We start from the raw sequence: 23,570 nt of genomic DNA on the forward strand, positions 1-23,570 counted from the left end.
TCGGGGCTCGTTTGACCCTATAAATGGCCCAGAAAAGCCGTGATGGCCAACCGTATGCATAGACAACGTCTTGACGGACGTCCACGAAAAAATTTGGCATTTTTGACGTCAGAATCCCGATCACCCAAAAAATGGTGTGCAATAGCACACGAAAATCGTCAAAATGAGGCGTATGCTTGCTTCGGGGCTCGTTTGACCTTCCAAATGGGTCGGAAAAGCCGTGATGGCCAACCGTATGCATAGACAACGTCTTGACGGACGTCCACGAACAAATTTGGCATTTTTGACGTCGGAATCCCGATCACCAAATAAATGGTGTGCAATAGCACACGAAAATCGTCAAAATGAGGCGTATGCTCGCTTCGGGGCTCGTTTGACCTTGCAAATGGCCCAGAAAAGCCGTGATGGCCAATCGTATGCATAGACAACGTCTTGACGGACGTCCACGAACAAATTTTGCATGTTTGACGTCGGAATCCCGATCACCCAAAAAATGGTGTGCAATAGCACACGAAAATCGTCAAAATGAGGCGTATGCTCGCTTCGGGGCTCGTTTGACCTTCCAAATGGCCCAGAAAAGCCATGATGGCCAACCGTATGCATAGACAAGGTCTTGACGGACGTCCACGAACAAATTTGGCATTTTTGACATCGGAATCCCGATCACCCAAAAAATGGTGTGCAATAGCACACGAAAATCGTCAAAATGAGGCGTATGCTCGCTTCGGGGCTCGTTTGACCTTCCAAATGGCCGAGAAAAGCCGTGATTGCCAACCGTATGCATAGACAACGTCTTGACGGACGTCCATGAACAAATTTGGCATTTTTGACGTTGGAATCCCGATCACTTAAAAAATGGTGTGCAATAGCACACGAAAATCGTCAAAATGAGGCGTATGCTCGCTTCGGGGCTCGTTTGACCTTCCAAATGGGTCGGAAAAGCCTTGATGGCCAACCGTATGCATAGACAACTTCTTGACTGACGTCCACAAACTAATTTGGCATTTTTGACGTCGGAATCCCGATCACCCAAAAAATGGTGTGCAATAGCACACGAAAATCGTCAAAATGAGGCATATGCTTGCTTCGGGGCTCATTTGACCTTCCAAATGGCCCAGAAAAGCTGTGATGGCCAACCGTATGCATAGACAACGTCTTGACGGACGTCCACGAACAAATTTGGCATTTTTGACATCGGAATCCCGATCACCCAAAAATGGTGTGCAATAGCACACGAAAATCGTCAAAATGAGGCGTATGCTCGCTTCGGGGCTCATTTGACCTTCCAAATGGCCCAGAAAAGCCGTGATGGCCAACCGTATGCATAGACAACGTCTTGACGAATGTCCACGAACAAATTTGGCATTTTTTACATCGGAATCCCGATCACCCAAAAAATGGTGTGCAATAGCACACGAAAATCGTCAAAATGAGGCGTATGCTCGCTCCGGGGCTCGTTTGACCTTCCAAATGGCCCAGAAAAGCCGTGACGGCCAACCGTATGCATAGACAACGTCTTGATGGACGTCCATGAACAAATTTGGCATTTTTGACGTCGAAATCCCGATCACCCAAAAAATGGTGTGCAATAGCACACGAAAATCGTCAAAATGAGGCGTATGCTCGCTTCATGGCTTGTTTGACCTTCCAAATAGCCCAGAAAAGCCGTGACGGGCAACCGTATGCATAGACAACGTCTTGACGGATGTCCACGAATAAATTTGGCATTTTTGACGTCGGAATCCCGATAACCCAAAAAATGGTGTGCAATAGCACACGAAAATCGTCAAAATGAGGCGTATGCTAGCTCCGGGGCTCGTTTGACCTTCTAAATGGCCCAGAAAAGCCGTGATGGCCAACCGTACGCATAGACAACGTCTTGACGGACGTCCACGAACAAATTTGGCATTTTTGACATCGGTATCCCGATCACCCAAAAAATGGTGTGCAATAGCACACGAAAATCGTCAAAATGAGGCGTATGCTCGCTTCGGGGCTCGTTTGACCTTCCAAATGGCCCAGAAAAGCAGTGACGGCCAACCGTATGCATAGACAACGTCTTGATGGACGTCCACGAACAAATTTGGCATTTTTGACGTCGAAATCCCGATCACCCAAAAAATGGTGTGCAATAGCACACGAAAATCGTCAAAACTAGGCGTATGCTCGCTCCGGGGCTCGTTTGACCTTCCCCAGAAAAGCCGTGATGACCAACCGTATGCATAGACAACGTCTTGACGGACGTCCATGAACAAATTTGGCTATTTTGATGTCAGAATCCCGATCACCCAAAAAATGGTGTGCAATAGCACACGAAAATCGTCAAAATGAGGCGTATGCTCGCTCCGGGGCTCGTTTGACCTTCCAAATGGCCCAGAAAAGCCGTGATGGCCAGCCGTATGCATAGACAATGTCTTGACGGACGTCCACGAACAAATTTGGCATTTTTGACGTCGGAATCCCGATCACCCAAAAATGGTGTGCAATAGCACACGAAAGTCGTCAAAATGAGGCGTATGCTCGCTCCGGGGCTCGTTTGACCTTCCAAATGGCCCAGAAAAGCCGTGATGGCAACCCGTATGCATAGACAACGTCTTGACGGACGTCCACAAACAAATTTGGCATTTTTGACGTCGGAATCCCGATCACCCAAAAAATGGTGTGCAATAGCACACGAAATCGTCAAAATGAGGCGTATGCTCGCTCCGGGGCTCGTTTGACCTTCCAAATGGCCCAGAAAAGCCGTGATGGCCAACCGTATGCATAGACAACGTCTTGACGGACGTCCACGAACAAATTTCGCATTTTTTACGTCGGAATCCCGATCACCCAAAAAATGGTGTGCAATAGCACACGAAAATCGTCAAAATGAGGCGTATGCTCGCTCCGGGGCTCCTTTGACCTTCCAAATGGCCCAGAAAAGCCGTGATGGCCAACCGTATGCATAGACAACGTCTTGACGGACGTCCAGGAACAAATTTGGCATTTTTGACGTCGGAATCCCGATCACCCAAAAATGGTGTGCAATAGCACACGAAAATCGTCAAAATGAGGCGTATGCTCGCTCCGGGGCTCGTTTGACCTTCCAAATGGCCCAGAAAAGCCGTGATGGCCAACCGTATGCATAGACAACGTCTTGACGGACGTCCACGAACACATTTGGCATTTTTGACGTCAGAATCCCGATCACCCAAAAAATGGTGTGCAATAGCATACGAAAATCGTCAAAATGAGGCGTATGCTCGCTCCGGGGCTCGTTTGACCTTCCAAATAGCCGAGAAAAGCCGTGATGGCCAACCGTATTCATAGACAACGTCTTGACAGACGTCCACGAACAAATTTGTCATTTTTGACGTCGGAATCCCGATCACCCAAAAATGGTGTGCAATAGCACACGAAAATCGTCAAAATGAGGCGTATGCTCGCTCCGGGGCTCGTTTGACCTTCCAAATGGCCCAGAAAAGCCGTGATGGCCAACCGTATCCATAGACAATGTCTTGACGGACGTCCACGAACAAATTTGGCATTTTTGACGTCAGAATCCCGATCACCCAAAAAATGGTGTGCAATAGCATTCGAAAATCATCAAAATGAGGCGTATGCTCGCTCCGGGGCTCCTTTGACCTTCCAAATGGCCCAGAAAAGCCGTGATGGCTAACCGAATGCATAGACAACGTCTTGACGGACGTCCACGAACAAATTTGGCATTTTTGACGTCGGAATCCCGATCACCCAAAAAATGGTGTGCAATAGCACACGAAAATCGTCAAAATGAGGCGTATGCTCGCTCCGGGGCTCGTTTGACCTTCCAAATGGCCCAGAAAAGCTGTGATGGCCTACCGTATGCATAGACAACGTCTTGACTGACGTCCACGAACAAATTTGGCATTTTTGACGTCGGAATCCCGATCACCCAAAAAATGGTGTGATATAGCACACGAAAATCGTCAAAATGAGGCGTATGCTCGCTCCGGGGCTTGTTTGACCTTCCAAATGGCCCAGAAAAGACGTGATGGCCAACCGTATGCATAGACAACGTCTTGACGGACATCCACGAACAAATTTGGCATTTTTGACGTCGGAATCCCGATCACCCAAAAAATGGTGTGCAATAGCACACGAAAATCGTCAAAATGAGGCGTATGATCGCTTCGGGGCTCGTTTGACCTTCCAAATGGCCGAGAAAAGCTGTGATGGCCAACCGTATGCATAGACAACGTCTTGACGGACGTCCACGAACAAATTTGGCATTTTTGACGTCGGAATCTCGATCACCCAAAAAATGGTGTGCAATAGCACACGAAAATCGTCAAAATGAGGCGTATGCTCGCTTCGGGGCTCGTTTGACCTTCCAAATGGCCCAGAAAAGCCGTGATGGCCAATCATATGCATAGACAACGTCTTGACGGACGTCCACGAACAAATTTGGCATTTTTGACGTCGGAATCCCGTTCACCAAAAAAATGGTGTGCAATAGCACACGAAAATCGTCAAAATGAGCCGTATGCTTGCTTCAGGGCTCGTTTGACCTTCCAAATGGCCCAGAAAAGCCGTGATTGCCAACCGTATGCATAGACAACGTCTTGACGGATGTCCATGAACAAATTTGGCATTTTTGACGTTGGAATCCCGATCACTTAAAAAATGGTGTGCAATAGCACACGAAAATCGTCAAAATGAGGCGTATGCTCGTTTCGGGGCTCGTTTGACCTTCTAAATGGGTCGGAAAAGCCGTGATGGCCAACCGTATGCATAGACAACTTCTTGACGGACGTCCACAAACTAATTTGGCATTTTTGACGTCGGAATCCCGATCACCCAAAAAATGGTGTGCAATAGCACACGAAAATCGTCAATATGAGGCGTATGCTCGCTTCGGGGCTCATTTGACCTTCCAAATGGCCCAGAAAAGCCGTGATGGCCAACCGTATGCATAGACAACGTTTTGACGGACGTCCACGAACAAATTTGGCATTTTTGACGTCATAATCTCGATCACCCAAAAAATGGTGTGCAATAGCACACGAAAATCGTCAAAATGAGGCGTATGCTCGCTCCAGGGCTCGTTTGACCTTCCAAATTGCCCAGAAAAGCCGTGATGGCCAACCGTATGCATAGACAACGTCTTGACGGACGTCCACGAACAAATTTGGAATTTTTGACATCGGAATCCTGATCACCCAAAAAATGGTGTGCAATAGCATTCGAAAATCATCAAAATGAGGCGTATGCTCGCTTCGGGGATTGTTTGACCTTCCAAATGGCCCAGAAAAGCCGTGATGGCTAACCGAATGCATAGACAACGTCTTGACGGACGTCCACGAACAAATTTGGCATTTTTGATGTCGGAATCCCGATCACCCAAAAAATGGTGTGCAATAGCACACGAAAATTGTCAAAATGAGGCGTATGCTCGCTCCGGGGCTCGTTTAAACTTCCAAATGGCCCAGAAAAGCCGTGATGGCCAACCGTATTCATATACAACGTCTTGACGGACGTCCACGAATAAATTTGGCATTTTTGACGTCGGAATCTCGATCACCCAAAAAATGGTGTGCAATTGCACACGAAAATCGTCAAAATGAGGCGTATGCTCGCTTTGGGGCTCGTATGACCTTCCAAATGAGTCAGAAAAGCCGTGATGGCCAACCGTATGCATAGAAAACGTCTTGACGGACGTCCACGAACAAATTTGGCATTTTTGACGTCGGAATCCCGATCACCCAAAAAATGGTGTGCAATAGCACACGAAAATCGTCAAAATGAGGCGTCTGCTCGCTTCGGGGCTCGTTTGACCTTCCAAATGGCCCAGAAAAGCTGTGATGGCCAACCGTATTCATATACAACGTCTTGACGGACGTCCACGAATAAATTTGGCATTTTTGACGTCGGAATCTCGATCACCCAAAAAATGGTGTGCAATTGCACACGAAAATCATCAAAATGAGGCGTATGCTCGCTTTGGGGCTCGTATGACCTTCCAAATGGGTCAGAAAAGCCGTGATGGCCAACCGTATGCATAGACAACGTCTTGACGGACGTCCACGAACAAATTTGGCATTTTTGACGTCGGAATCCCGATCACCCAAAAAATGCTGTGCAATAGCACACAAAAATCGTCAAAATGAGGCGTATGCTCGCTTCGGGGCTCGTATGACCTTCCAAATGGCCCAGAAAAGCTGTGATGGCCAACCGTATTCATATACAACGTCTTGACGGACGTCCACGAATAAATTTGGCATTTTTGACGTCGGAATCTCGATCACCCAAAAAATGGTGTGCAATTGCACACGAAAATCATCAAAATGAGGCGTATGCTCGCTTTGGGGCTCGTATGACCTTCCAAATGGGTCAGAAAAGCCGTGATGGCCAACCGTATGCATAGACAACGTCTTGACGGACGTCCACGAACAAATTTGGCATTTTTGACGTCGGAATCCTGATCACCCAAAAAATGGTGTGCAATAGCATTCGAAAATCGTCAAAATCAGGCGTATGCTCGCTTCGGGGCTCGTTTGACCTTCCAAATGGCCCAGAAAAGCCGTGATGGCTAACTGAATGCATAGACAACATCTTGATGGACGTCCACGAACAAATTTGGCATTTTTGACGTCGGAATCCTGATCACCCAAAAAATGGTGTGCAATAGCATTCGAAAATCGTCAAAATGAGGCGTATGCTCGCTTCGGGGCTCGTTTGACCTTCCAAATGGCCCAGAAAAGCCGTGATGGCTAACCGAATGCATAGACAACGTCTTGACAGACGTCCACGAACAAATTTGGCATTTTTGACGTCGGAATCCCGATCACCCAAAAAATGGTGTGAAATAGCACACGAAAATCGTCAAAATGAGGCGTATGCTCGCTCCGGGGCTCGTTTGACCTTCCAAATGGCCCAGAAAAGCCGTGATGGCCAACCGTATTCATATACAACGTCTTGACGGACGTCCATGAATAAATTTGGCATTTTTGACGTCGGAATCTCGATCACCAAAAAAATGGTGTGCAATTGCACACGAAAATCGTCAAAATGAGGCGTATGCTCGCTTTGGGGCTCGTATGACCTTCCAAATGAGTCAGAAAAGCCGTGATGGCCAACCGTATGCATAGACAACGTCTTGACGGACGTCCACGAACAAATTTGGCATTTTTGACGTCGGAATCCCGATCACCCAATAAATGGTGTGAAATAGCACACGAAAATCGTCAAAATGAGGCGTATGCTCGCTTCGGGGCTCGTTTGACCTTCCAAATAGCCCAGAAAAGCTGTGATGGCCAACCGTATGCATAGACAACGTCTTGACGGACGTCTACGAACAAATTTCGCATTTTTTACGTCGGAATCCCGATCACCCAAAAAATGGTGTGCAATAGCACACGAAAATCGTCAAAATGAGGCGTATGCTCGCTCCGGGGCTCGTTTGACCTTCCAAATGGCCCAGAAAAGCTGTGATGGCCAACCGTATGCATAGACAACGTCTTGACGGACGTCCACGAACAAATTTTGCATTTTTGACGTCGGAATCCCGATCACCCAAAAAATGGTGTGCAATAGCACACGAAAATCGTCAAAATGAGGCGTATGCTCGCTCCGGGGCTCGTTTGACCTTCCAAATGGCCCAGAAAAGCCGTGATGGCCAACCGTATGCATAGACAACGTCTTGACGGACATCCACTAACAAATTTGGCATTTTTGACGTCGGAATCCCGATCACCCAAAACATGGTATGCAATAGCACACGAAAATCGTCAAAATGAGGCGTATGCTTGCTCCGGGGCTCGTTTGACCTTCCAAATGGCCCAGAAAAGCCGTGATGGCCAACCGTATGCATAGACAACGTCTTGACGGACGTCCACGAACAAATTTGGCATTTTTGACGTCGGAATCCCGATCACCCAAAAAATGGTGTGCAATAGCACACGAAAATCGTCAAAATGAGGTGTATGCTCGCTCCGGGGCTCGTTTGACCTTCCAAATGGCCCAGAAAAGCCGTGATGGCCAACCGTATGCATAGACAACGTCTTGACGGACATCCAGGAAAAAATTTGGCATTTTTGACGTCGGAATCCCGATCACCCAAAAAATGGTGTGCAATAGCACACGAAAATCGTCAAAATGAGGCGTATGCTCGCTCCGGGGCTCGTTTGACCTTCCAAATGGCCCAGAAAAGCCGTGATGGCCAACCGTATGCATAGACAACGTCTTGACGGACGTCCAGGAACAAATTTGGCATTTTTGACGTCGAAATCCCGATCACCCAAAAAATGGTGTGCAATAGCACACGAAAATCGTCAAAATGAGGCGTATGCTCGCTCCGGGGCTCGTTTGACCTTCCAAATGGCCCAGAAAAGCCGTGATGGCCAACCGTATGCATAGAAAACGTCTTGACGGACGTCCAGGAACAAATTTGGCATTTTTGTTGTCGGAATCCCGATCACCCAAAAAATGGTGTGCAATAGCACACGAAAATCGTCAAAATGAGGCGTATGCTCGCTCCGGGGCTCGTTTGACCTTCCAAATGGCCCAGAAAAGCTGTGATGGCCAACCGTATTCATATACAACGTCTTGACGGACGTCCACGAATAAATTTGGCATTTTTGACGTCGGAATCTCGATCACCCAAAAAATGGTGTGCAATTGCACACGAAAATCGTCAAAATGAGGCGTATGCTCGCTTTGGGGCTCGTATGACCTTCCAAATGAGTCAGAAAAGCCGTGATGGCCAACCGTATGCATAGACAACGTCTTGACGGACGTCCACGAACAAATTTGGCATTTTTGACGTCGGAATCCCGATCACCCAAAAAATGGTGTGCAATAGCACACGAAAATCGTCAAAATGAGGCGTATGCTCGCTTCGGGGCTCGTTTGACCTTCCAAATGGCCCAGAAAAGCTGTGATGGCCAACCGTATTCATATACAACGTCTTGACGGACGTCCACGAATAAATTTGGCATTTTTGACGTCGGAATCTCGATCACCCAAAAAATGGTGTGCAATTGCACACGAAAATCGTCAAAATGAGGCGTATGCTCGCTTTGGGGCTCGTATGACCTTCCAAATGGGTCAGAAAAGCCGTGATGGCCAACCGTATGCATAGACAACGTCTTAACGGACGTCCAGGAAAAAATTTGGCATTTTTGACGTCGGAATCCCGATCACCCAAAAAATGGTGTGCAATAGCACACGAAAATCGTCAAAATGAGGCGTATGCTCGCTCCGGGGCTCGTTTGACCTTCCAAATGGCCCAGAAAAGCCGTGATGGCCAACCGTATGCATAGACAACGTCTTGACGGACGTCCACGAACAAATTTGGCATTTTTGACGTCGGAATCCCGATCACCCAAAAAATGGTGTGCAATAGCACACGAAAATCGTCAAAATGAGGCGTATGCTCGCTCCGGGGCTCGTTTGACCTTCCAAATGGCCCAGAAAAGCCGTGATGGCCAACCGTATGCATAGACAACATCTTGACGGACGTCCAGGAACAAATTTGGCATTTTTGATGTCGGAATCCCGATCACCCAAAAAATGGTGTGCAATAGCACACGAAAATCGTCAAAATGAGGCGTATGCTCGCTCCGGGGCTCGTTTGGCCTTCCAAATGGCCCAGAATAGCCGTGATGGCCAACCGTGTTCTATCTAGAATCGACCATGTTAGAAGTCTTAAGGTAGAGAGGTTGATTGTGCTTCATGTCTCCCAAGAGCATATTGTTCTGAGTGAGGGTAATGTTTGCTATCGCTATGCATAGACAACGTCTTGACGGACGTCCACGAACAAATTTGGCATTTTTGACGTCGGAATCCCGATCACCCAAAAAATGGTGTGCAATAGCACACGAAAATCGTCAAAATGAGGCGTATGCTCGCTTCGGGGCTCGTTTGACCTTCCAAATGGCCCAGAAAAGCCGTGATGGCCAACCGTATGCATAGACAACGTCTTGACGGACGTCCACGAACAAATTTGGCATTTTTGACGTCGGAATCCAGATCACCCAAAAATTGGTGTGCAATAGCACACGAAAATCGTCAAAATGAGGCGTATGCTCGCTTCGGGGCTCGTTTGACCTTCCAAATGGCCCAGAAAAGCCGTGATGGCAAACCGTATGCATAGACAACATCTTGACGGACGTCCAGGAACAAATTTGGCATTTTTGATGTCGGAATCCCGATCACCCAAAAAATGGTGTGCAATAGCACACGAAAATCGTCAAAATGAGGCGTATGCTCGCTCCGGGGCTCGTATGACCTTCCAAATGAGTCAGAAAAGCCGTGATGGCCAACCGTATGCATAGACAACGTCTTGACGGATGTCCCGGAACAAATTTGGCATTTTTGACGTCGGAATCCCGATCACCCAAAAAATGGTGTTCAATAGCACACGAAAATCGTCAAAATGAGGCGTATGCTCGCTCCGGGGCTCGTTTGACCTTCCAAATGGCCCAGAAAAGCTGTGATGGCCAACCGTATGCATAGACAACGTCTTGACGGACGTCCACGAACAAATTTCGCATTTTTTACGTCGGAATCCCGATCACCCAAAAAATGGTGTGCAATAGCACACGAAAATCGTCAAAATGAGGCGTATGCTCGCTCCGGGGCTCGTTTGACCTTCCAAATGGCCCAGAAAAGCCGTGAAGGCCAACCGTATGCATAGACAACGTCTTGACGGACGTCCACGAAAAAATTTGGCATTTTTGACGTCGGAATCCCGATCACCCAAAACATGGTGTGCAATAGCACACGAAAATCGTCAAAATGAGGCGTATGCTCGCTCCGGGGCTCGTTTGACCTTCCAAATGGCCCAGAAAAGCCGTGATGGCCAACCGTATGCATAGACAACGTCTTGACGGACGTCCACGAACAAATTTGGAATTTTTGACGTTGGAATCCCGATCACCCAAAAACGGTGTGCAATAGCACACGAAAATCGTCAAAATGAGGCGTATGCTCGCTCCGGGGCTCGTTTGACCTTCCAAATGGCCAAGAAAAGCCGTGATGGCCAACCGTATGCATAGACAATGTCTTGACGGACGTCCACGAACAAATTTGGCATTTTTGACGTCGGAATCCCGATCACCCAAAAAATGGTGTGCAATAGCACACGAAAATCGTCAAAATGAGGCGTATGCTCGCTCCGGGGCTCGTTTGGCCTTCCAAATGGCCCAGAAAAGCCGTGATGGCCAACCGTGTTCTATCTAGAATCGACCATGTTAGAAGTCTTAAGGTAGAGAGGTTGATTGTGCTTCATGTCTCCCAAGAGCATATTGTTCTGAGTGAGGGTAATGTTTGCTATCGCTATGCATAGACAACGTCTTGACGGACGTCCACGAACAAATTTGGCATTTTTGACGTCGGAATCCCGATCACCCAAAAAATGGTGTGCAATAGCACACGAAAATCATCAAAATGAGGCGTATGCTCGCTCCGTGGCTCGTTTGACCTTCTAAATGGCCCAGAAAAGCCGTGATGGCCAACCGTATGCATAGACAACATCTTGACGGACGTCCACGAACAAATTTTGAATTTTTGACGTCGGAATCCCGATCACTTAAAAAATGGTGTGCAATAGCACACGAAAGTCGTCAAAATGAGGCGTATGCTCGCTCCGGGGCTCGTTTGACCTTCCAAATGGCCCAGAAAAGCCGTGATGGCCAACCGTATGCATAGACAACGTCTTCACGGACGTCCACGAACAAATTTTGCATTTTTGACGTCGGAATCCCGATCACCCAAAAAATGGTGTGCAATAGCACACGAAAATCGTCAAAATGAGGCGTATGCTCGCTCCGGGGCTCGTTTGACCTTCCAAATGGCCCAGAAAAGCCGTGATGGCCAACCGTATGCATAGACAACGTCTTGACGGACATCCACTAACAAATTTGGCATTTTTGACGTCGGAATCCCGATCACCCAAAACATGGTGTGCAATAGCACACGAAAATCGTCAAAATGAGGCGTATGCTTGCTCCGGGGCTCGTTTGACCTTCCAAATTGCCCAGAAAAGCCGTGATGGCCAACCGTATGCATAGACAACTTCTTGACGGACGTCCACGAACAAATTTGGCATTTTTGACGTCGGAATCCCGATCACCAAAAAAATGGTGTGCAATAGCACACGAAAATCGTCAAAATGAGGTGTATGCTCGCTCCGGGGCTCGTTTGACCTTCCAAATGGCCCAGAAAAGTCGTGATGGCCAACCGTATGCATAGACAACGTCTTGACGGACGTCCACGAACAAGTTTGGCATTTTTGACGTCGGAATCCCGATCACCCAAAAAATGGTGTGCAATAGCACACGAAAATCGTCAAAATGAGGCGTATGCTCGCTCCGGGGCTCGTTTGACCTTCCAAATGGCCCAGAAAAGCCGTGATGGCCAACCGTATGCATAGACAACGTCTTGACGGACGTCCAGGAACAAATTTGGCATTTTTGACGTCGGAATCCCGATCACCCAAAAAATGGTGTGCAATAGCACACGAAAATCGTCAAAATGAGGCGTATGCTTGCTCCGGGGCTCGTTTGACCTTCCAAATGGCCCAGAAAAGCCGTAATGGCCAACCGTATGCATAGACAACGTCTTGACGGACGACCACGAACAAATTTGGAATTTTTGACGTCGGAATCCCGATCACCCAAAAAATGGTGTGCAATAGCACACGAAAATCGTCAAAATGAGGTGCATGCTCGCTCCGGGGCTCGTTTGACCTTCCAAATGGCCCAGAAAAGCCGTGATGGCCAACCGTATGCATAGACAACGTCTTGACGGACGTCCAGGAACAAATTTGGCATTTTTGACGTCAGAATCCCGATCACCCAAAAAATGGTGTGCAATAGCACACGAAAATCGTCAAAATGAGGCGTATGCTCGCTCCGGGGCTCGTTTGACCTTCCAAATGGCCCAGAAAAGCCGTGATGGCCAACCGTATGCATAGACAACATCTTGACGGACGTCCAGGAACAAATTTGGCATTTTTGACGTCGGAATCCCGATCACCCAAAAAATGGTGTGCAATAGCACACGAAAATCGTCAAAATGAGGCGTATGCTTGCTCCGGGGCTCGTTTGACCTTCCAAATGGCCCAGAAAAGCCGTAATGGCCAACCGTATGCATAGACAACGTCTTGACGGACGTCCACGAACAAATTTGGAATTTTTGACGTCGGAATCCCGATCACCCAAAAAATGGTGTGCAATAGCACACGAAAATCGTCAAAATGAGGCGCATGCTCGCTCCGGGGCTCGTTTGACCTTCCAAATGGCCCAGAAAAGCCGTGATGGCCAACCGTATGCATAGACAACGTCTTGACGGACGTCCACGAACAAATTTGGCATTTTTGACGTCGGAATCCCGATCACCCAAAAAATGGTGTGCAATAGCACACGAAAATCGTCAAAATGAGGCGTATGCTCGCTTCGGGGCTCGTTTGACCTTACAAATGGCCCAGAAAAGCTGTGATGGCAAACCGTATGCATAGACAACGTCTTGACGGATGTCCACGAACAAGTTTGGCATTTTTGACGTCGGAATCCCGATCACCCAAAAAATGGTGTGCAATAGCACACGAAAATCGTCAAAATGAGGCGTATGCTTGCTCCGGGGCATGTTTGACCTTCCAAATGGCCCAGAAAAGCCGTGATGGCCAACCGTATGCATAGACAACGTCTTGACGGACGTCCAGGAACAAATTTGGCATTTTTGACGTCGGAATCCCGATCACCCAAAAAATGGTGTGCAATAGCACACGAAAATCGTCAAAATGAGGCGTATGCTCGCTTCGGGGCTCGTTTGACCTTCCAAATGCCCCAGAAAAGCCGTGATGGCCAACCGTATGCATAGACAACGTCTTGCCGGACGACCACGAACAAATTTGGCATTTTTGACGTCGGAATCCCGATCACCCAAAAAATGGTGTGCAGTAGCACACGAAAATCGTCAAAATGAGGCGTATGCTCGCTCCGGGGCTCGTTTGACCTTCCAAAAGGCCCAGAAAAGTCGTGATGGCCAATCGTATGCATAGACAACGTCTTGACGGACGTCCACGAACAAATTTGGCATTTTTGACGTCGGAATCCCGATCACCCAAAAATGGTGTGCAATAGCACACGAAAATCATCAAAATGAGGCGTATGCTCGCTCCGGGGCTTGTTTGACCTTCCAAATGGCCCAGAAATGCCGTGATGGCCAACCGTATGCATAGACAACGTCTTGATGGACGTCCACGAACAAATTTGGCATTTTTGACGTCAGAATCCCGATCACCCAAAAAATGGTGTGCAATAGCACACGAAAATCGTCAAAATGAGGCGTATGCTCGCTTCGGGGCTCGTTTGACCTTCCAAATGGCCCAGAAAATCCGTGATGGCCAACCGTATGCATAGACAACGTCTTGACAGACGTCCAAGAACAAATTTGGCATTTTTGACGTCGGAATCCCGATCACCCAAAAAATGGTGTGCAATAGCACACGAAAATCGTCAAAATGAGGCGTATGCTCGCTCAGGGGCTTGTTTGACCTTCCAAATGGCCCAGAAAAGCCGTGATGGCCAACCGTATGCATAGACAACGTCTTGACAGACGTCCACGATCGAAGATTGAAGATGATTTCCGACAAGCGCACATTCATAGGCTGTTAGCAGGATAAGGCGAGAAAGATATTGAATGAGTTTAAAGAGCATTTATCTAAGCTAAGCCCAGTTAATCCTACTATCTTCAGGAGCTAAGCCTGGCCTCTTACAAGTCTCAATTGCAGGAAGCACACCAGCAGCGTGCGTTGCGTGATTCTACTGTGTTTTTTGCACTTGACTGGGTGGACAGTTGACCGGAAGATAACTTCGATTCGCCCGGCCAGCAGGCGGGCGGCGTGCTTATCAAATTTGGCATTTTTGACGTCGGAATCCTGATCACCCGAAAAATGGTGTGCAATAGCACACGAAAATCGTCAAAATGAGGCGTATGCTCGCTCCGGGGCTCGTTTGACCTTCCAAATGGCCCAGAAAAGCCGTGATGGCCAACCGTATGCATAGACAACGTCTTGCCGGACGTCCAAGAACAAATTTGGCATTTTTGACGTCGGAATCCCGATCACCCAAAAAATGGTGTGCATTAGCACACGAAAATCGTCAAAATGAGGCGTATGCTCGCTCCGGGGCTCGTTTGACCTTCCAAAAGGCCCAGAAAAGTCGTGATGGCCAATCGTATGCGTAGACAACGTCTTGACGGACGTTCACGAACAAATTTGGCATTTTTAACGTCGGAATCCCGATCACCCAAAAAATGGAGTGCAATAGCACACGAAAATCGTCAAAATGAGGCGTATGCTCGCTCCGGGGCTCGTTTGACCTTCCAAATGTCCCAGAAAAACCGTGATGGCCAACCGTATGCATAGACAACATCTTGACGGACGTTCACGAACAAACTTTGCATTTTTGACGTCGGAATCCCGATCACCCAAAAAATGGTGTGCAATAGCACACGAAAATCGTCAAAATGAGGCGTATGCTCGCTCCGGGGCTCGTTTGACCTTCCAAATGGCCCAGAAAAGCCGTGATGGCCAACCGTATGCATAGACAACGTCTTGACGGACGTCCACGAACAAATTTGGCATTTTTGACGTCGGAATCCCGATCACCCAAAAAATGGTGTGCAATAGCACACGAAAATCGTCAAAATGAGGCGTATGCTCGCTCTTGGGCTCGTTTGACCTTCCAAATGGCCCAGAAAAGCCGTGATGGCCAACCGTATGCATAGACAACGTCTTGACGGACGTCCACGAACAAATTTGGCATTTTTGACGTCGGAATCCCGATCACCCAAAAAATGGTGTGCAATAGCACACGAAAATCATCAAAATGAGGCGTATGCTCGCTCCGGGGCTCGTTTGACCTTCCAAATGGCCTAGAAAAGCCGTGATGGCCAACCGTATGCATAGACAACGTCTTGACGGACGTCCACGAACAAATTTGGCATTTTTGACGTCGGAATCCCGATCACCCAAAAAATGGTGTGCAATAGCACACGAAAATCGTCAAAATGAGGCGTATGCTCGCTCCGGAGCTCGTTTGACCTTCCAAATGGCCCAGAAAACCCGTGATGGCCAACCGTATGCATAGACAACGTCTTGATGGACGTCCACGAACAAATTTGGCATTTTTGACGTCGGAATCCCGATCACCCAAAAAATGGTGTGCAATAGCACACGAAAATCGTCAAAATGAGGCGTATGCTCGCTCCGGGGCTCGTTTGACCTTCCAAATGGCCCAGAAAAACCGTGATGGCCAACCGTATGCATAGACAACATCTTGACGGACGTTCACGAACAAACTTGGCATTTTTGACGTCGGAATCCCGATCACCCAAAAAATGGTGTGCAATAGCACACGAAAATCGTCAAAATGAGGCGTATGCTTGCTCCGGGGCTCGTTTGACCTTCAAATGGCCCAGAAAAGCCGTGATGGCCAACCGTATGCATAGACAACGTCTTGACGGACGTCCACGAACAAATTTGGCATTTTTGACGTCGGAATCCCGATCACCCAAAAAATGGTGTGCAATAGCACACGAAAATCGTCAAAATGAGGCGTATGCTCGCTCCGGAGCTCGTTTGACCTTCCAAATGGCCCAGAAAAGCCGTGATGGCCAACCGTATGCATAGACAACATCTTGACGGACGTCCACGAACAAATTTGGCATTTTTGACGTCGGAATCCCGATCACCCAAAAAATGGTGTGCAATAGCACACGAAAATCGTCAAAATGAGGCGTATGCTCGCTCCGGGGCTCGTTTGACCTTCCAAATGGCCCAGAAAAGCCGTGATGGCCAACCGTATGCATAGACAACGTCTTGACGGACGTCCACGAACAAATTTGGCATTTTTGACGTCGGAATCCCGATCACCCAAAAAATGGTGTGCAATAGCACACGAAAATCGTCAAAATGAGGCGTATGCTCGCTCCGGGGCTCGTTTGACCTTCCAAATGGCCCAGAAAAGCCGTGATGGCAAACCGTATGCATAGACAACGTCTTGACGGACGTCCACGAACAAATTTGGCATTTTTGACGTCGGAATCCCGATCACCCAAAAAATGGTGTGCAATAGCACACGAAAATCGTCAAAATAAGGCGTATGCTCGCTCCGGTGCTCGTTTGACCTTCCAAATGGCCCAGAAAAGCCGTGATGGCCAACCGTATGCATAGACAACGTCTTGACGGACGTCCAGGAACAAATTTGGCATTTTTGACGTCGGAATCCCGATCACCCAAAAAATGGTGTGCAATAGCACACGAAAATCGTCAAAATAAGGCGTATGCTCGCTCCGGGGCTCATTTGACCTTCCAAATGGCCAAGAAAAGCCGTGATGGCCAACCGTATGCATAGACAACGTCTTGACGGACGTCCACGAAAAAATTTGGCATTTTTGACGTCAGAATCCCGATCACCCAAAAAATGGTGTGCAATAGCACACGAAAATCGTCAAAATGAGGCGTATGCTCGCTTCGGGGCTCGTTTGACCTTCCAAATGGCCCAGAAAGGCCGTGATGGCCAACCGTATGCATAGACAACGTCTTGACGGACGTCCACGAACAAATTTGGCATTTTTGACGTCGGAATCCCGATCACCCAAAAATGGTGTGCAATAGCACACGAAAATCATCAAAATGAGGCGTATGCTCGCTCCGGGGCTCGTTTGACCTTCCAAATGGCCTAGAAAAGCCGTGATGGCCAACCGTATGCATAGACAACGTCTTGACGGACGTCCACGAACAAATTTGGCATTTTTGACGTCGGAATCTCGATCACCCAAAAAATGGTGTGCAATAGCACACAAAAATCGTCAAAATGAGGCGTATGCTCGCTCCGGGGCTCGTTTGACCTTCCAAATGGCCCAGAAAAGCCGTGATGGCCAACCGTATGCATAGACAACGTCTTGACGGATGTCCACAAACAAATTTGGCATTTTTGACGTCGGAATCCCGATCACCCAAAAAATGGTGTGCAATAGCACACGAAAATCGTCAAAATGAGGCGTATGCTCGCTCCGGGGCTCGTTTGACCTTCCAAATGGCCCAGAAAAGCCGTGATGGCCAACCGTATGCATAGACAACGTCTTGACGGACGTCCACGAACAAATTTGGCATTTTTGACGTCGGAATCCTGATCACCCGAAAAATGGTGTGCAATAGCACACGAAAATCGTCAAAATGAGGCGTATGCTCGCTCCGGGGCTCGTTTGACCTTCCAAATGGCCCAGAAAAGCCGTGATGGCCAACCGTATGCATAGACAACGTCTTGATGGACGTCCACGAACAAATTTGGCATTTTTGACGTCGGAATCCCGATCACCCAAAAAATGGTGTGCAATAGCACACGAAAATCGTCAAAATGAGGCGTATGCTCGCTCCGGGGCTCGTTTGACCTTCCAAATGGCCCAGAAAAGCCGTGATGGCCCACCGTATGCATAGACAACGTCTTGACTGACGTCCACGAACAAATTTGGCATTTTTGACGTTTGAATCCCGATCACCCAAAAAATGGTGTGCAATAGCACACGAAAATCGTCAAAATGAGGCGTATGCTCGCTCCGGGGCTCGTTTGACCTTCCAAATGGCCCAGAAAAGCCGTGATGGCCAACCGTATGCATACACAAAGTCTTGACGGACGTCCACGAACAAATTTGGCATTTTTGACGTCGGAATCCCGATCACCCAAAAAATGGTGTGCAATAGCACACGAAAATCGTCAAAATGAGGCGTATGCTCGCTTCGGGGCTCGTTTGACCTTCCAAATGGCCTTGAAAAGCCGTGATGGCCAACCGTATGCATAGACAACGTCTTGACGGACGTCCACGAACAAATTTGGCATTTTTGACGTTGGAATCCCGATCACCCAAAAAATGGTGTGCAATAGCACACGAAAATCGTCAAAATGAGGCGTATGCTCGCTCCGGGGCTCGTTTGACCTTCCAAATGGCCCAGAAAAGCCGTGATGGCCAACCGTATGCATAGATATCGTCTTGACGGACGTCCACGAACAAATTTGGCATTTTTGACGTCGGAATCCCGATCACCCAAAAAATGGTGTGCAATAGCACACAAAAATCGTCAAAATAAGGCGTATGCTCGCTCCGGGGCTCGTTTGACCTTCCAAATGGCCCAGAAAAGCCGTGATGGCCAACCGTATGCATAAACAATGTCTTGACGGACGTCCACGAACAAATTTGGCATTTTTGACGTCGGAATCCCGATCACTCAAAAAATGGTGTGCAATAGCACACGAAAATCGTCAAAATGAGGCGTATGCTCGCTCCGGGGCTCGTTTGACCTTCCAAATGGCCCAGAAAAGCCGTGATGGCCAACCGTATGCATAGACAACGTCTTGACGGACGTCCACGAACAAAATTGGCATTTTTGACGTCGGAATCCTGATCACCCAAAAAATGGTGTGCAATAGCACACGAAAATCGTCAAAATGAGGCGTATGCTCGCTCCGGGGCTCGTTTGACCTTCCAAATGGCCCAGAAAAGCCGTGATGGCCAACCGTATGCATAGACAACGTCTTGACGGACGTCCACGAACAAATTTGGCATTTTTGACGTCGGAATCCCGATCACCCAAAAAATGGTGTGCAATAGCACACGAAAATCGTCAAAATGAGGCGTATGCTCGCTTCGGGGCTCGTTTGACCTTCCAAATGGCCTTGAAAAGCCGTGATGGCCAACCGTATGCATAGACAACGTCTTGACGGATGTCCACGAACAAATTTGGCATTTTTGACGTCGGAATCCCGATCACCCAAAAATGGTGTGCAATAGCACACGAAAATCATCAAAATGAGGCGTATGCTCGCTCCGGGGCTCGTTTGACCTTCCAAATGGCCCAGAAAAGCCGTGATGGCCAACCGTATGCATAGACAACGTCTTGACGGACGTCCACGAACAAATTTGGCATTTTTGACGTCGGAATCCCGATCACCCAAAAATGGTGTGCAATAGCACACGAAAATCATCAAAATGAGGCGTATGCTCGCTCCGGGGCTCGTTTGACCTTCCAAATGGCCCAGAAAAGCCGTGATGGCCAACCGTATGCATAGACAACGTCTTGACGGACGTCCACGAACAAATTTGGCATTTTTGACGTTGGAATCTCGATCACCCAAAAAATGGTGTGCAATAGCACACAAAAATCGTCAAAATGAGGCGTATGCTCGCTCCGGGGCTCGTTTGACCTTCCAAATGGCCCAGAAAAGCCGTGATGGCCAACCGTATGCATAGACAACGTCTTGACGGACGTCCACGAACAAATTTGGCATTTTTGACGTCGGAATCCCGATCACCCAAAAAATGGTGTGCAATAGCACACGAAAATCGTCAAAATGAGGCGTATGCTCGCTCCGGGGCTCGTTTGACCTTCCAAATGGCCCAGAAAAGCCGTGATGGCCAACCGTATGCATAGACAACGTCTTGACGGACGTCCACGAACAAATTTGGCATTTTTGACGTCGGAATCCCGATCACCCAAAAATGGTGTGCAATAGCACACGAAAATCGTCAAAATGAGGCGTATGCTCGCTCTGGGGCTCGTTTGACCTTCCAAATGGCCCAGAAAAGCCGTGATGGCCAACCGTATGCATAGACAACGTCTTGACGGACGTCCACGAACAAATTTGGCATTTTTGACGTCGGAATCCCGATCACCCAAAAATGGTGTGCAATAGCACACGAAAATCGTCAAAATGAGGCGTATGCTCGCTCCGGGGCTCGTTTGACCTTCCAAATGGCCCAGAAAAGCCGTGATGGCCAACCGTATGCATAGACAACGTCTTGACGGACGTCCACGAACAAATTTGGCATTTTTGACGTCGGAATCCCGATCACCCAAAAAATGGTGTGCAATAGCACACGAAAATCGTCAAAATGAGGCGTATGCTCGCTCCGGGGCTCGTTTGACCTTCCAAATGGCCCAGAAAAGCCGTGATGGCAAACCGTATGCATAGACAACGTCTTGACGGACGTCCACGAACAAATTTGGCATTTTTGACGTCGGAATCCCGATCACCCAAAAAATGGTGTGCAATAGCACACGAAAATCGTCAAAATAAGGCGTATGCTCGCTCCGGTGCTCGTTTGACCTTCCAAATGGCCCAGAAAAGCCGTGATGGCCAACCGTATGCATAGACAACGTCTTGACGGACGTCCAGGAACAAATTTGGCATTTTTGACGTCGGAATCCCGATCACCCAAAAAATGGTGTGCAATAGCACACGAAAATCATCAAAATGAGGCGTATGCTCGCTCCGGGGCTCGTTTGACCTTCCAAATGGCCTAGAAAAGCCGTGATGGCCAACCGTATGCATAGACAACGTCTTGACGGACGTCCACGAACAAATTTGGCATTTTTGACGTCGGAATCCCGATCACCCAAAAAATGGTGTGCAATAGCACACGAAAATCGTCAAAATGAGGCGTATGCTCGCTCCGGAGCTCGTTTGACCTTCCAAATGGCCCAGAAAACCCGTGATGGCCAACCGTATGCATAGACAACGTCTTGATGGACGTCCACGAACAAATTTGGCATTTTTGACGTCGGAATCCCGATCACCCAAAAAATGGTGTGCAATAGCACACGAAAATCGTCAAAATGAGGCGTATGCTCGCTCCGGGGCTCGTTTGACCTTCCAAATGGCCCAGAAAAACCGTGATGGCCAACCGTATGCATAGACAACATCTTGACGGACGTTCACGAACAAACTTGGCATTTTTGACGTCGGAATCCCGATCACCCAAAAAATGGTGTGCAATAGCACACGAAAATCGTCAAAATGAGGCGTATGCTTGCTCCGGGGCTCGTTTGACCTTCAAATGGCCCAGAAAAGCCGTGATGGCCAACCGTATGCATAGACAACGTCTTGACGGACGTCCACGAACAAATTTGGCATTTTTGACGTCGGAATCCCGATCACCCAAAAAATGGTGTGCAATAGCACACGAAAATCGTCAAAATGAGGCGTATGCTTGCTCCGGGGCTCGTTTGACCTTCCAAATGGCCCAGAAAAGCCGTGATGGCCAACCGTATGCATAGACAACGTCTTGACGGACGTCCACGAACAAATTTGGCATTTTTGACGTCGGAATCCCGATCACCCAAAAAATGGTGTGCAATAGCACACGAAAATCATCAAAATGAGGTGTATGCTCGCTCCGGGGCTCGTTTGACCTTCCAAATGGCCCAGAAAAGCCGTGATGGCCAACCGTATGCATAGACAACGTCTTGACGGACGTCCACGAACAAATTTGGCATTTTTGACGTCGGAATCCCGATCACCCAAAAAATGGTGTGCAATAGCACACGAAAATCGTCAAAATGAGGCGTATGCTCGCTCCGGAGCTCGTTTGACCTTCCAAATGGCCCAGAAAACCCGTGATGGCCAACCGTATGCATAGACAACGTCTTGATGGACGTCCACGAACAAATTTGGCATTTTTGACGTCGGAATCCCGATCACCCAAAAAATGGTGTGCAATAGCACACGAAAATCGTCAAAATGAGGCGTATGCTCGCTCCGGGGCTCGTTTGACCTTCCAAATGGCCCAGAAAAACCGTGATGGCCAACCGTATGCATAGACAACATCTTGACGGACGTTCACGAACAAACTTGGCATTTTTGACGTCGGAATCCCGATCACCCAAAAAATGGTGTGCAATAGCACACGAAAATCGTCAAAATGAGGCGTATGCTTGCTCCGGGGCTCGTTTGACCTTCAAATGGCCCAGAAAAGCCGTGATGGCCAACCGTATGCATAGACAACGTCTTGACGGACGTCCACGAACAAATTTGGCATTTTTGACGTCGGAATCCCGATCACCCAAAAAATGGTGTGCAATAGCACACGAAAATCGTCAAAATGAGGCGTATGCTCGCTCCGGAGCTCGTTTGACCTTCCAAATGGCCCAGAAAAGCCGTGATGGCCAACCGTATGCATAGACAACATCTTGACGGACGTCCACGAACAAATTTGGCATTTTTGACGTCGGAATCCCGATCACCCAAAAAATGGTGTGCAATAGCACACGAAAATCGTCAAAATGAGGCGTATGCTCGCTCCGGGGCTCGTTTGACCTTCCAAATGGCCCAGAAAAGCCGTGATGGCCAACCGTATGCATAGACAACGTCTTGACGGACGTCCACGAACAAATTTGGCATTTTTGACGTCGGAATCCCGATCACCCAAAAAATGGTGTGCAATAGCACACGAAAATCGTCAAAATGAGGCGTATGCTCGCTCCGGGGCTCGTTTGACCTTCCAAATGGCCCAGAAAAGCCGTGATGGCAAACCGTATGCATAGACAACGTCTTGACGGACGTCCACGAACAAATTTGGCATTTTTGACGTCGGAATCCCGATCACCCAAAAAATGGTGTGCAATAGCACACGAAAATCGTCAAAATAAGGCGTATGCTCGCTCCGGTGCTCGTTTGACCTTCCAAATGGCCCAGAAAAGCCGTGATGGCCAACCGTATGCATAGACAACGTCTTGACGGACGTCCAGGAACAAATTTGGCATTTTT

The sequence above is a fragment of the Solanum lycopersicum genome, chromosome 5 (genome assembly GCF_036512215.1).
Source record: "Solanum lycopersicum chromosome 5, SLM_r2.1".
In the NCBI taxonomy this organism is placed as follows: Eukaryota; Viridiplantae; Streptophyta; class Magnoliopsida; order Solanales; family Solanaceae; genus Solanum; species Solanum lycopersicum.